We start from the raw sequence: 15,439 nt of genomic DNA, 5'->3' as shown, positions 1-15,439 counted from the left end.
TTTAGAGCCGGTCTTTTCAAGCCCTCGCTGCCTTTCAGAGCTCTCCCTAGTGAGAGACACTAGGGCTGCGAGTGATATTATTTTTGGCAGATGTATTGACGATTTTGGGTGTGAAAAACGTGGAAAAACGGCGAAATTGCGTTTTTATAACATTTTAAATTGGGGGGCTCTAAATAGTGATTTTAGCTGGGGAATTGATGTAGGTACACTGACACCTTCTTCCACGCTTTACTTCTTTTGCCCTGCCTCGCCCAGCCGTCTTTTGGGAATTGCTGTTTGCCGAGGTGGGCGCCATCTTAGGTAGGGCTGGGGCTGGGGCTGCGCTCTAGTCGCGCTGCCCTCCCACCCTCCTCACACACTATAAAATGTGTATTCCGGCCAGACGGCGCAGCGGGCTGGCGCAGCGGGCGCGCCGGATGCGCCCCGAAACCGTGCCTAAGCCAAGCCCGTCTGCGCCCGTCCGCGGCCGACCGGGGCCAGGGGCCACGACCCCTGCCCAAATTATCAGCGAGTCCCCAGAATCAAGTGGAAATTTTACTTATACAAGCCGTGAACTGCTGTATTTGTCTGGTAAGACGATCACAAATACACACGATTGTGCTCACATGGGTCCTATGGATACCTATGGCCCTTTTAGCTGTTACAACTGTAGATGGGAATGCACCCCTACACTGAACCCTGTGACATTACATCTATCCACATCTCCTTTAAAATGCATCTATATGAATGTAAGATCACTACCTAAACATTCCACGTATATCTGGGACCTTCTTAATGAACAACAACCAGATTTAGTGTGTTTATCTGAGACATGGCTAGATGACCACAATATCCCAGACATAGTCATAGCCCTTCCCCCGGACTATAAGATACTGAATGTTAACAGAGTTAAGAAAAGGGGTGGCGGTGTAGCTCTACTGTTTAGAGACTATCTCTCATGCAGACAAGAAAGTATTGCACCGGTTGGAAATTATGACGCTCTGGCATTTACGGTGTCCATAAACACCAGTGTGCTATTTGGAGGCATCTTAATTTATAATCCTCCGGGCTGTACATTAAACTTTAGCTCACAGTTACTCACACAGATCATGCCTGTCTGTTTGAAGAACAAGTACATCCTCCTCCTTGGAGATTTTAATATACATCTGGATAACAACAGTAGCTCCTTGACGAATCTATTAGTGGAAGATATGTCCATCCTGCAGTTATCTCAGAGAGTCCATCAACCAACACACAATGCAGGGCATACATTAGATTTGATATTTTCTAATATCGAATCTATTGACATCGACCCTTTAATCCCATTGGTATGGACCGATCACTATATGATCACCTTCCGCATTAATCTCCCCACCCCCCAGACTACAAAACATAGTGCATTTACAGCAAACACAAGAAACTGGAAGTCCTTCACACTTGATAAATTCAGTAATCATTTTTTACATCCCTCCTGTACAAGTACCAATATCCAGGAGGAAATAGACCTTCTTCACAATAATATTAAAAATGCTCTTGAACACTGTTCGACCATCCAATCTCGTCATAAACCAGGCAACAAAAAATCAGAGAGATGGTACGGACCTGAGCTTAAACTTTTAAAAAGAAACTGCACCTCCCTTGAGCACAAATGGAGAGTATTTAAGACAGATGAGACCAAAGATAGTTTTAGGAAAGCTCAAGCACTCTATCACAGAGCGATTAGAAAGGCAAAAAAGGACTATTTCACACGCAGAGTGTCCGAGAATAAAAATTCATCAAAAGAACTTTTTAAAATTGTAAGAGAATTATGCAGCCCAACTAATCTCTCCGCACACCTCACTCCCTCACAAGAGAATTGTAATAAGCTCAATGATTTTTTCTGTGAAAAAATTGATACCATCTATGCCTCTTTTCCAAAACCAAAGATGGAAAAAATTGACCAATATATACCAACTGCTGCACATACTGTCTGTCATACTTTTGGTCCTTTTTCAGAAGCGGAAGTAGAAAAGGCCATGCTAGAGGTCAAGTCTGGTTCTCCACTTGACCCATGTCCACATCACATTTTCTCCCAGCTTACCCCTGTAATATGTCCAGTAGTTACCAGAGTATTTAATCTCTCCCTCAGTTCTGCCAAATTCCCAACATCATGGAAACAGGCCCTAGTCACCCCTTTAGTAAAGAAGGCCGGGGCAGATGTTAACAATCCGGCCAAATACAGACCAATATCCCAGTTACCTTACTTATCAAAGGTCCTGGAAAAATTGGTCAACAGACGACTCTCCACATTTCTGGAAGTTAATGGTCTGCTGGACGCATCACAGACAGGGTTTCGGACAAATAACAGCACCGAAACCACTCTCTTGGCGGTGACAGACAGTATTAGAACCAAGGTAGATCAAGGTAGTACAGTCGTTCTGATACTCCTTGATTTATCAGCGGCTTTCGATACCGTACCCCACCATCAACTATTGAATACTTTGGCAGAGAAAGGAATTCAAGATAAAGCACTTGGATGGTTACAATCGTTCCTAGCGGATCGCACCCAATCAGTTCGCCTGGGTGATTATACATCCCCCCCACGACCTATAAAATACGGAGTTCCTCAGGGGGCATCGTTGAGCCCAACTTTGTTCAACGTGTTCGTCTCCTCGTTGGCAACCATCGGCAAAAAGTGGGGTGTCGAAATGTGCTCCTATGCGGATGACACCCAGTTGATGGTTACCATTGATGAAAATGATGACTCAAAAACTAGATTGACGAACTGCCTAACTGAACTGGCAACTTGGATGCAGGACCATTGTCTTAGACTTAATGCTGACAAATCTGAAATTCTACTGTTCGGCAGAAGCGCACATGTCTGGGACAACAGTTGGTGGCCTAGTGATTTGGGCTTGCCTCCCAACCCAACTATAAAAGCTAAAAATTTAGGAATAACACTGGATAAAGATTTATCCATGAAATCTCATGTTTCCATAGTTTGCGGCAGAGGTTTCGGCCTCTTGAAGATGCTTAGATGACTATTTCCTTGGGTTCCGACAGATTGTAGGAAAACATTAGTCCAAGCTCTATTGATGAGTAGGTTGGACTACGGTAATTCACTGTTTGTGGGAATGGCAGACTACCTATTTTCCAAATTGCAGTTGGTTCAGAATGCCGCTGCCAAAGCCATCTGTAATAAAAGGAAATACGACTCAGCAAAAAAATGCATGCGTGAGCTCCACTGGCTCCCAATGAGACAGCGAGCCACTTTTAAACTGTTGTGTATTTCTCACAAAGTCCTTCACGATACAGGCCCCATCATCCTACATGACAGGATTAGATTCCACAAACCCTCTAGAAACCTACGATCTATGACCTCAGGAAGAGCATCTATCACCCGAGCTCGGACTGTCAGGATGGGAGAGAGGGCCTTCTCTCACATTGCCGCAACAAAGTGGAACGAGTTACCTCCTAAACTCAGAACTACTGACTGCTTCCTTTCATTTAGGAAACAACTAAAAACATTCCTTTTTCCCAGGCCAGATCAATAATTTTCAATTACTGCTGTCGTCAAGTCACTTGCAATTCTTTCTCAGCGCCGTGATGTCCTTTCAGGATGAATGTTAGCGCTCTACAAGTAAAATAAATACAAATACAATACAATTTTGGGTTTTCCCCCCGCATCTGCATTAGCCACTGCAGGGGCCGATGATCTGTCTGTACCCGGAATTGGGTGCCGAAGAGATAAGGCCGGAGCTTTTTGAGGGCCCACACCACGGCGAAGGCCTCCCTTTCGATGGTGCTCCAGCGTTGTTCTCGGGCCAGGAGCCGTCTGCTGTTGAAGGCCACTGGTTGGTCAAGTCCATCGGGGTTCAGCTGGGAGAGGACTGCCCCAATTCCATGGTCGGAGGCATCCGTTTGGACGATGAATTCCCGACTGTAGTCGGGGGCCTGGAGTACAGGGGCAGTGCACATGGCAGCCTTCAGCTTCTCGAAGGCCGCTTGACAGTCGGGGGTCCAGTTGACCTTCTTTGGGTGGTTTTTGGATGTGAGTTCCGTGAGCGGCCCCACAATGCTGCCATAGTCCCTCACGAACCGCCGGTAGTAGCCTGTGAGCCCCAAGAAGGCGCGGACCTCGGTCTGCGTGGTGGGAGGCTGCCATTACTGGATGGCAGCGATCTTGAGTTGAAGAGGGGCCACCAGACCGCTTCCCACCTGGTGCCCGAGATAGGTCACGGACCCCTGACCAATTTGGCATTTGCTGGCCTTGATCGTGAGGCCAGCCCGTTGGAGGGCCTGCAGGACCTCTCGGAGGTGGTGAAGGTGGTCGGACCAGTGGCGGCTGTACACAGCGATATCGTCCAGGTAGGCGGCGCTAAATTCCTCGAGTCCCGCCAAGACCTGGTTCACCAGTCGCTGAAAAGTAGCTGCAGCATTCTTCATGCCGAACGGCATGACCTTGAAGTGGTAGTGGCCATCAGGAGTGGAAAAGGCGGATCGTTCTTGAGCCCGGGGTGTGAGACCGATCTGCCAGTAGCCCGCTGTCAGGTCGAAGATGCTGAGGTAGCGGGCAGCCCCCATGCGGTCGATCAGTTCATCCGCTCGGGGGATGGGATGAGCGTCGGTTCGGGTGACGGCGTTCAAGCCCCGGTAGTCGACGCAGAATCGGAGCTCAGGAGTGGTGCCGGGGGCGGCAGCTTTGGGGACCAGTACCACTGGGCTGGCCCAGGGGCTGTCCGAGGGCTCGATGACCCCGAGCGTGAGCATCTTTGACACCTCCTCTTGGATGCAGGCCCGTACCTGATCTGGTACGCGGTACGCCCGATGTCGGATAGGGGGACTGTCCCCAGTGTCCACATCGTGCAAGCACCAGGGGGTGACCCCTGGGGTGAGGGAAAACAGGGTCGCAAACTGCAGCAGGAGGTCCCGGCAGCCTTGGCACTGTTCCGGGGTGAGGGCCTCTGAGAGCCGGACCCCGTCCACGGAACCATCTTTCTCCCGGGTCTTTAGGAGATCAGGGAGGGGCTCGGAGTCTTCTTCTGCTCCGCTGTCGGTAGCCATCAGGATGCTAAGCTCCGAGCGCACAAAGTGGGGGTTGAGTCTGTTGGCGTGGAGGACCCGGAGGGGGTTCCGTGAGGATTCCATATTGATGAGATAGGTGACGGGGCTCTTGCGCTCGACCACTTTGAACGGCCCCGTCCACTTGTCCTGCAAGGCACATGGTTCGGTGGGGGACATCACCCACACCTGTTGGCCAGGTTCGAATTCGATGGAGGAGGCATTCTGATCGTACCATTTCTTCATGTCCTCCTGACTGGCCTCAAGGTTCGCTTTCGCCATTTCTCTGAATCGCCTGGTCTGATTGCGTAGGGTCAGGAGGTACTTGAAGACATCTGGAGGGGTCTTTAGGGGGGGCATCTCCCAACCTTCTTTGACTAGGCTGAGAGGCCCTCGTACAGGGTGTCCATATAAAAGTTCCAACGGGCTGAAGCCGAGGGACTTCTGGGGGACTTCTCGATATGCGAAGAGGAGGCACGGCAGTAGCACATCCCACTGGCGACGGAGGGGCTCTTCCAACCCCCCAATCATCCCTTTGAGCGTGCGGTTGAACCGCTCGACTAGTCCGTTTCCTTGAGGGTGATAGGGGGTCGTGAATCGGTAGGTGACCCCGCACTGTTGCCAGAGGGATTTCATATATTTTGAAATAAAGTTTGTGCCTCGGTCGCTGACGACTTCTCGGGGAAAGCCCACCCGGGAGAAGATCCCCATTAAGGCCCGGCCGACCACCGGGGCTGTCACAGTTCGCAGGGGAACAGCCTCGGGGTAGCGGGTGGCGTGGTCCACCAGTACCAGGATGAACCGATGTCCTTGGGCTGTACGGGGGTCCAGGGGCCCCACAATGTCTATTCCCACCCTCTCGAACGGGGTGGTGACAACTGGGAAGGGTTGCAGAGGTGCTTTAAGTTTGCGGCCGCTCTTCCCGCTGGCCTGGCACGTGGGGCAGGACCGGCAGTGATTGAGGACGTCGTTTCTCATCTTGGGCCAGAAAAAGTGGGTCACCAGGCGACTGTAGGTTTTGTCTTGACCCAGGTGTCCAGCCAGGGGGACATCGTGGGCCAAGTTTAGCAAGAAGTCTCTAAAGCGGAGGGGCACCACCAGCACTCGACTGGCCCCTAACTCCGCGATTCTCTGCTCACTGTACAACAGGTCGTTGTCCCAATAGATCCAATGGGCTCCAGAGGTGTCCCCTGCGCTCTGGGCGAGGGCTTGCTGGCGGAGTCCCTCGAGGGAGGGACAGGTCTTCTGCTCTTGACGGAACTGTTCCTGGGTGGGCCCCCCTTCCTGACGCCACTGAGCCAGGCTGCGAAGGTCCTGGGGCTGAGCGAGCCCTTCGGGAGTTTGCTCTTGGGGGTCGGTATGGTCGGTGTCTTCTACTGGAGCGAATGGGGGAGGAGGTGCTGGCCATTCGGGTTCTTCTGGTTGGGGGATGGTACGGGCGGCCATGGACCGGGTGGTTACGCACGCCCAGTCCGGGAGGCCCAACATCCCCAGGTGCTCTCTTCTCTCTACGGCGGCCCACGGGGAACTCTCAAGATCATTCCCCAGGAGGCAGTCCATGGGGGCATCATCTCGGACCGTCACCTTCAACATGCCGGAGACTCCTCCCCATTCGAAGGGGACGCAGGCCATCCGACATAGACTCTCCGAATTATCAGCTGAACGGACGGGGCAGAGAATGTTCGGCAGGATCTGTTCTGGGGTCACCAGGTGACAGCGGACGGCCGTCACACTGGCCCCTGTGTCACGTAGGGCTTTGGCCCTGCGCCCATTAATGTTCACCCACTGACTGTATTTTCTGGTGTTGGCGGGTAGGGGAGCCCGCGGGACCATGTCTCTTCCCCCTAGGCACGCTAGAACCATGGCGGCCGGTTCCCACTCTTGTTCTTGCTCGCATTCCTCCTGTTCTTCGGAGATTTGTTCTCCCCCCAGGGCGGCGGCCGCTACCTGGCGGGGTCTCGGAGTCTGGTTCTGTGGACAGTTCGGGTCATTTGCGTAGTGGCCGACTCGCTGGCATCGGTGACACGTGACATTGGCTCTGTACCCCGGACGCACCCTGGCGGTTGCCCCGGTTGGCCGGGGGCGGGGTGTTGGCAGCGGGAGCGGCCGGGGCGGTGTCTCTTCCTCGTCCCTGGCCTCCTCCTCCTCCTCCTCCTCGGGGACGGTGCTGACCTTGGTTGTTCCGGTTCTGTTCGTGCGGCCCACTCCGGCCTACTCGGGTGATCTCCCACCGGTCAGCCTCGGCGGCGAGCTGCCGTGGGTCAGTCAATTTACTGTCGAGGAGGTGCTGCCTGAGCTCGACGAAGCAGTTGTTAGAGAGGTGCTCCCACACCATGAGATTAAAAAGTTGCTCGTAGGTTGTTACATGGCTTCCCTTGATCCAACCCTTGAAGGCTCGGCTGAAATAGTTTACATATTCCACCCAAGTTGTACCCGGGATTCGTGTGCAGTCTCGGAACCTCTGGCGGTACATTTCGGGTGTGAGCCCATATCGGGTGAGGAGGGCAGCCTTCATGTGGTCATAGGAGGTCATCAGATGGTCTGGGAGCTGTAACAGGGCATCGCGGCCTTCATTGACGAACCTCCTCCATAGACCGGCTCCCCAGTCACTTCGATCGATCCGGTGGGAGGTCATGGCGATCTCGTAGGCCTTGAACCACTGTTGTATGTCGTCGTCTCGGAAATACTCTCGAACGACATCCTTGGGGATGTGTACTTTCTTTTCTGTCGCTCCTGGGGTGCGCGGTTGCTCGGGCACCCCCAGTTCTTTGTTCTGCTTTCGTAAGTCTATTTCTGCTAGCTTGCGCTCGTGTTCATACGCTAGTCTCTTTTCTTCGAGTTCTCTTTGTCTCTGTTTTTCTTCCCGTTCTTCTCGGAGCCGCAGATGTTCTAGGTTCAGTTTTTGTTCGGCTAATTTGAGTTCACCGTCCATTTTGAGCCGGGCCATTTCTAATTCATGTAGTCTGTTTTTTTCTCTCTCTTGGATCTCTTCCTGCGAGAGACCCGTTCTCCGCTCCTCGGGAGCCGTGGTGTTCCTCTCTGATGCTGCAACATTTTGGTCCGGGGGTCTGACGGCCCCGGTTTCTGCCCACGACGCAAGGGCGTGCTTGAAATCGTCTTTAGTACTCAGACCGGTGGTAGCAATGCCTAGTTCAATGCAGAATTGTTTCAACTCACGATGGCTGTATTCTTCCAATTTCTCCATCTGGAATTTCTCGGTGGATCCGCTTTCTTTGGTTGTCATTGTGGTTTTGTTGTGGGGTGAGCTACTCTCTGTACGATTACGCGTTGATTCGGATCGCGCCGCTGGCCACCAATGTTAGACGGACCGGGAGGGTCGGCCGAGGACAAGGGGAGAGGTCTCCGGGGAGAGCCGTCTCCAGCGATCGTACAGACAAGTAACTTCCCCCCCACAGATGTACACCACACAAGGATAAGATTTAACGTTCTTTATAAGCAATCTTTAAGTACGGTAGAATGGTACAAGGAGGTCTGGACTCGGGGGTCCCCTCGATTCTAGTCTCTTGGATGGGAAGGGGGTAGCGGGACAGTCTTGTTACCAATCTGGTAGATGCGATGATAAGATGGATAGCTCACAATCCTCGAGCTCGGCGTTCTAGATGGTCGGGCCGCGGCGGAGCCAGCAGGTCCCGAGATGATCGAAGGTGACGACGGTCCGCGGCGGCGCCAGCAGGTCCCGGTGAAGGTGGTAGTTACAACGGTCCGCGGCAGCGCCAGCAGGTCCCGACGAGGATGAAGGTTTCAGAAGGTTGCGGCAGCGCCAGCAGGCAAGGCAATAGTTCGCAAGGTAGGACTACGGCAGCGCCGGTAGTCCGTCAAGGATGAGTTCGTCGCGGTGTCTCTCGACTCCAGGATACAACTGCCTTCCTGCTCTGGGGCTGCCCCAGTTATAGGTCTGGCGCCCTTTGATGTCCGGACCCTCGCACTTGGAGGTCGGGAGGTCCGGGATGAGGGAGTCCAGACACCCAGCAGGGGGGTGGACCCAGCCTGGCGGGGGAGAGCCATCGACACTTCTTTCTCCCATTGACCTGCCAAGTGGTCCGTTCACCTCCTGGGTAGATGGTGGTGCCGGGATGTCGGGGCCTGGCCAGGCCCAGGGTTAGGGTCGATCTGAGGCCACGTGGCCTCGTGGTGCAGTGTCCAAGATGGCGGCCGGGCCGGCCGAGGGAGCCGGTAGTGATTCGGCCCCATGATACAGAGATGTCCGGGGGCAGGAGTCCCGTATGAGACGGGGTGCGGGTCGTTTCTGTGGGTAACACCTGGGGGGCCGGGGCTCGGGCCCTGTCATGCGGGGAGGAAGCAAGCCCTTCACGTGGCCTGTCCAACAGTAGGCATGGACATCATAGGCCCTTTGTTACCATCGAGGAGTGGTTGAAGGTTCGTGCTGGTGTTGGTAGATTATGCTACCCGTTTCCCTGAGGCCATAGCACTACGACAACCTGATGCAGTTAACATTGCTAAAGCGATGATAACAGTATTCTCAAGGGTAGGGTTTCCAAAAGAAATTCTGACAGATCAAGGAACCCCGTTCATATCCAAAGTCATGAAGCAAGTGTGTACCCAACTAGGCATACATCAGATCCGAACGGCAGCTTATCACCCCCAGACTGACGGGTTGGTCGAAAGGTACAACGCTACACTTAAGACCACCCTTAAGAAACTGTTGGAACTAGAAACAAGAAAGTGGGAGGATATGTTACCATTGGCGTTGTTTGCTATACGGTGCAAAATACAGAAAAGTACAGGGTATTCCCCTTTTGAACTGTTGTATGGCCATCAACCCCGAACATTTTTGGACATGGCCCAAGAAAAGTGGGAGAGTGAACCTGATAACACTAAACCCTTAGTTGATTATGTCTCTACTCTCAAAACGCATCTGAGTCAGATCCGGACTATTGTCCGTAACAATCTGGAAGAAGCACAAGCTGCCCAGAAAACGCAATATGACAAAAAGGCCAAGGAGAGAAAGTTCGAGGTGGGTGATCTCGTTCTATTAATGATGGCTTCCTCGGATCACAAATTATTTGGTCAGTGGCAGGGTCCATATAAGATTACTGAGAAAGTCACCCCTGTGACTTATAGAATAGAGCTAGACGCCACCCGAGGTACTTCACAAATCTATCACATCAATTTGTTAAAAAAATGGGAAGGACCTCAGCCTGTTCTGAGTACCCGACTTGAGACTGAGGAACCGTTATTTGTTCAATGCATTGACTCTTCTCTTCCAAACACTTTAAAAGAAAAGTTAATGCAACATCTCGCTCCCCTTGGAGGAGTATTTTCCCAAACACCTGGAAGGACGACCTTGGTACAACATGCCATCCGAACTCCTATAGTTAAAAGGGTACGACTTCGGCCCTATCGTATACCTGAGGCACATCGTCAAACCATACGAGAGGAAGTCCAAAAGATGCTGGACATGGATATTATCGAACCATCCTCTAGTGAGTGGAACTCCCCGATTGTATTAGTTCCAAAACCAGATGGTTCGGTTCAATTTTGTATCGACTTCAGGGAAGTGAACAAATTATCTGAATTCGACACTTATCCCCTACCAAGAGTAGATGAAATGGTGGAGAAAATCGGGAGAGCCAAATATATCAGCACATTAGACCTGTGTAAAGGATATTGGCAAATCCCTTTACGTTCCCAAGACCACGAGAAAACAGCTTTTTCCACCCCAGATGGGTTATACCATTTTAAGGTTATGCCATTTGGCTTACATGGGGCACCAGCTACTATTCAAAGGGCAATGAATTGTATCCTACGTTCTCATGAGAGGTATCCCGGAGCATACATAGACAACATTGTTATCTTTAGCGATACATGGGAACAACATATGCAACACTTGAAACAAGTCGTTGTAACCCTGGGAGAAAATGGTCTAAAAATCAATCCCGCAAAAAGCCATTTAGCAGCCCAAACGGTAAAATATCTGGGGTATCTTTTAGGAGAGGGAATGATTAGACCCCAAGATTCCAAATTGACAGCCATATCTCAAATTCCACTTCCTAAAAACAAGAAAGACCTACGGGCCTTTCTGGGCCTTTTGGGATACTACAGAAGGTTTATTCCCAATGTTTCACAAATTGCATCTCCTCTCACTAACCTACTACAAAAAGCCTCTAATACTGAAGAAAGCTTGAGACATCCCACTCCCGATATCCTAAAAGCCTTCCATACCCTGAAGGGTTCCCTAACGTCCGAAACAGTGTTAGCCAGTCCTGACTATTCTTTACCGTTTGTTTTACAGACGGATGCATCGGATCAGGGGTTGGGGGTAGTACTCTCACAGGTATCACGACAGGGACAAGAACAGCCAATCCTATACATCAGTAGGAAATTATTTCCTAGAGAACAAAATTATGCAGTCATTGAAAAAGAGGCATTGGCAGTAAAGTGGGCCATTGAAACACTGAGATACTATCTGGAAGGAAGAGAGTTTACCTTGTTCACTGATCATGCCCCTTTGGAATGGTTAGCCCGCAACAAAGGAAACAACGATCGTGTGTTAAGATGGTTCCTGGCGTTGCAACCTTATAGGTTTCGCACTCAACATCGGAAGGGATCAGAGCAAGGGAATGTAGATTTCCTGTCCAGATATCGACAAGAAAGAAACCCTAGTAACAGGACTCCAAGGGAAAGGGGATGTGAGAAAGATCTTGTCGGGACCCCGGATAGGGTTGGACTACAAAGCCCAGACGCCCCGGCACGTACAAGGCTGCATCTCGTCTCACCTGAAACAAGGACGAAGACCTATATCTCTCCTCTCTTTCCACAGTGTGAGGTAACGGCTAGAGGAGGCGCTACGGACAATGGACGAATAAAAACAGACGCCACACAGGAAGCGAGGTCGTCGCAGAACGTCGAGGAGGCGGGACCAGAGATGGACCACGAGGAAGACGCCGAATCTCGGAGCTGGGAGCCGGAGCTGAACGCCGAGAGTCAAGACAGCGTTGCTGATCGTGAAGAGGAGGCGGGGGAAACCGAAGACCGCTGGACGGAGGAGTGGTGGTGTCCCCCGGAGGAGGCTGGAGAGCGTGCCGTGACTCAGGAGAGTTACGGCGGGGCCGGTGAGTGACATTGAACCGAAGCCCAATTGGGGAAATTGTTGTGTGTTGCGGGAGGAGGGGAGGTAGAGAAGAAACTGTGGGTGGCGGGTGGAATTTTGTAAGGGGGAAAACCAAAACGTTCGTCTGGAAAGATTAGTACCCGACAGTATCACGATAGTGGGTTTTCTTGGGATTAGCTGTGTTTGATCTATTCCTATCCTCATTCCGTGCCAAGTCACTTCCTACCCCTTTACCTGCCACTTCCAATACCTTTACGCACACCCCTTCACCATCCCCATTTTTCGTGCACTACCTTCCGGTGTAGGATCAAGGGTTTCGAAGCGACAGCACCACTGACGGCCCCTTTCTATTTTTCCCTCTCGGTACCTCCGGTAATCCAACACCACGGACACTCTACCGTCCCAGGAACAACAACCACTGGAAGACGAGGGAGGAACATCGCATACCACGGCCAACCCTTTCAACCCGGGAGAACTTGGTGCCGCAGGATGAAGTGCAGAAGCCGTTGTGAAACCTAAAGTCTTGTTTCCTGACAATAAAAGTGCTGTTCGTCAATATATTCAGCCTCCGCGTCTGTATATCTGACCTGCCCTCCCACAGGCACACAAAACCTGCTGTCCAGGAACAATCATGCCAGGCCAGGCGCATTTCTCAAGGGCCGTCAGCCGAGCACTCCACAGCCCGCAACAAAGCAAAGCAGAAAATGGCGATCGATGAACTGTGCACTAATAAGTCAAATTTGTTCCTCAAATTCAATTTGTGTCCAATGAGCACTCATCGGGCCATGGTCGGGGCTTGTGGGCCAGAGCCAGCATAAGAGCTGGGGCAGGGACAAGGCAGTGTACACGAGCATGTAGGTCACTGCAAACAATGTCTGCGGCACCCGCAGCATGGGCTGTGTGGTGGATAAGGCGCATCGAGTATCATTTAGAGGACTTGACTAACACAACCTTAAAATATTTTCACTATACAAGTGCCAGAACACCTAGCACTACGATTGGTTGTTTGGTTTGTTCTGTGTTCTCGTGTGTGCTGCCTGGATTTACAAACACGAAGTATGGTATAAAATTAACACAAGACCACATATTAAGTCTAGAGGCTATTTGTTAAAACCTCCAGCATCGCACGCTTTTTTATTTTTGGGAATAGAAAGGTGGTTATTAAAGTTAGTTTTCCATTCTATTACCCAATTTTATCTGATCACATCACAGTCTACACTTCTTTTCACTTCACATCATGCACTGCTCTTGAGTTGTCCTTCCTTACCCTGACACTTGAAAACATATAATAGGTTTTCATCTTCACAATCTCAATTGGTTTAAAATTTACCTTCCTGGTGTGAAGGAAACCCATATGATGAACAGGGCGCCCAGGATCGACATCTGATGGGTATTTTTCCACACAGGAAAGATGCTCCACTTTTGACGTAGTTCATAGCCTACCTCTAGACACATACTCGAGCCGACCGCTTGATAGACCCACTACTATTCTTTGTTGTGAAAGTTTGTAATAAGGGGCTATAGTAGTGTGGGGTCTTTAAACTTCCCCTTGGGCCCTCTTCCCTCCCTTTTGTATTATATAAAATTAACACATAAAGATGCTCTAACCAAATTAACTTGGCGGAGAAGGGTAAAATATTGAATAGATAAATGTGACACTAACTATAATGGTTGGCCAAGAGGCACACAATAATGTTTAAGTTTTGGCTTGATCATTTAATATTATAGCACTGTTTTTGTGAAGGCAGAAGCTTTGTCAGCCTTATGTGCAACTTGAAATATAAGTGCAGTTAAGTACAGCAAAATATAAAAAAATAAATTAAAAAAATGTAGGTTTCATCTTGCATGGAAACTTTTAACCACCGACATTATCACTTTTCCGCCACTTTTACCCCCATCTGTCAACGAGTGCTTGTAATTTTATTACACTGTCCTGTAGTTTATGTAGAGTTGGTATTACCTTACACAGTCCGTTAATGGACTGGATAAACGCTAATGCTATTTAAACTAGGCTCCCGCTCTCTCAAACACAGCTGCAGCCAGACTACTGTTCCTGTGCAGGCAGCTTGACCCAGGCCTCGGGGCTGACCCAACCCGTCCAGGGAGAAACCGGAGCAGGCAGCAGAGGAGGAAGCCAGGTCGGGCCCAGGCTTAGTCATCTGGTATCTGCTTTACAAGTAGTCACAAGGAGACTGGTGCGCTAGTGGTGGCCTGTGGCGCAGTGCATCCGGATAGGCTAGACTGGGCGATGAAACCCAATTTAAACAAGGTTGGTAGCGGCAGAGAAGGTTGGATCTGCAGCGTGCCATCCACGTTCCCCACCGTGCCAGCCTTACTACTGCAGTTGTCATTTACGATACCAACCTTGCCAGTTACCAACCAGCCTGCACATCGCACTATGCACGCCTAGTACAACCTTCCCATGCCTCACGTCCGCAGCGATCGAAGCCGGAATTAACATTCTTTTAATACCCAATTTAATGGTGCTCAATTTATCGACCTCGGAAGACTGAAAGACGGCCCGACATCTTGCGGAACCCAACTAGAAACCTGTTGACAATTTATCACGGATGGAGTTTAACCGAGCAGCATACCACAAGAGCACGTGGGGTGGACTAAAAGGGATGTGAGGAACAAACGATGACAAATCCGTGAGAAATAAATTCACCATAGTTTCCACCTTAATAGCACACATGACTTTGCTCTTCATATCGCCCCACAAGAAAAGGTCGCAGCAAGTGTGCACAGCTCTCCTTTCTTTTACAGGGAGGTTGAAAAAGTGTGCTGATGTTTTCCATGCTTTCATTTTTATAATGTTCCTGGTGAAAACATTATTCTTCAATACCAAATTAAAGCTCCCATTAATACATTTAAAAATGGCCATTTCACCTAGTTCAATCAATCAAGATATTTGTATAGCGGGCTACTCACCTGGAAGGGTCTCAAGGCGCTGGGGGGAGAGGGGTCCGTTACTGCTCGAAAAGCCAGGTCTTGAGCTGCTTCCTGAAGGATAGATGGTCCTGGGTTCACTGGAGGTGGTTCGGGAGGGAGTTCCATGTCTTGGCTGCCAGGTAGGAGAAGGATCTTCCACCGGCGGTGGCTCTGCGGATGCGCGGGACGGAGGCGAGGGCGAGGCTTGTCAACCATAGCCGGCGGGTGGGTGTGTAGAAGGTCAGGCGGTTGTTGAGGTACTTGGGGCCCAGGTCGTGAAGAGCCTTGTGTGCGTGGGTGAGGACTGGAGTCTGAACGTGATCCTCTTGCTGACGGAGAGCCAGTGCAGGTCTATCAGGTGGCCAGAGATGTGGCTGTGTCGGGGGATGTCCAGGA

The sequence above is a fragment of the Lissotriton vulgaris genome, chromosome 1_1 (genome assembly GCF_964263255.1).
Source record: "Lissotriton vulgaris chromosome 1_1, aLisVul1.2, whole genome shotgun sequence".
Classification (NCBI taxonomy): domain Eukaryota; kingdom Metazoa; phylum Chordata; class Amphibia; order Caudata; family Salamandridae; genus Lissotriton; species Lissotriton vulgaris.
The sequence above is the reverse complement of the archived record's forward strand: the minus strand, read 5'-3'. Positions refer to the sequence as shown.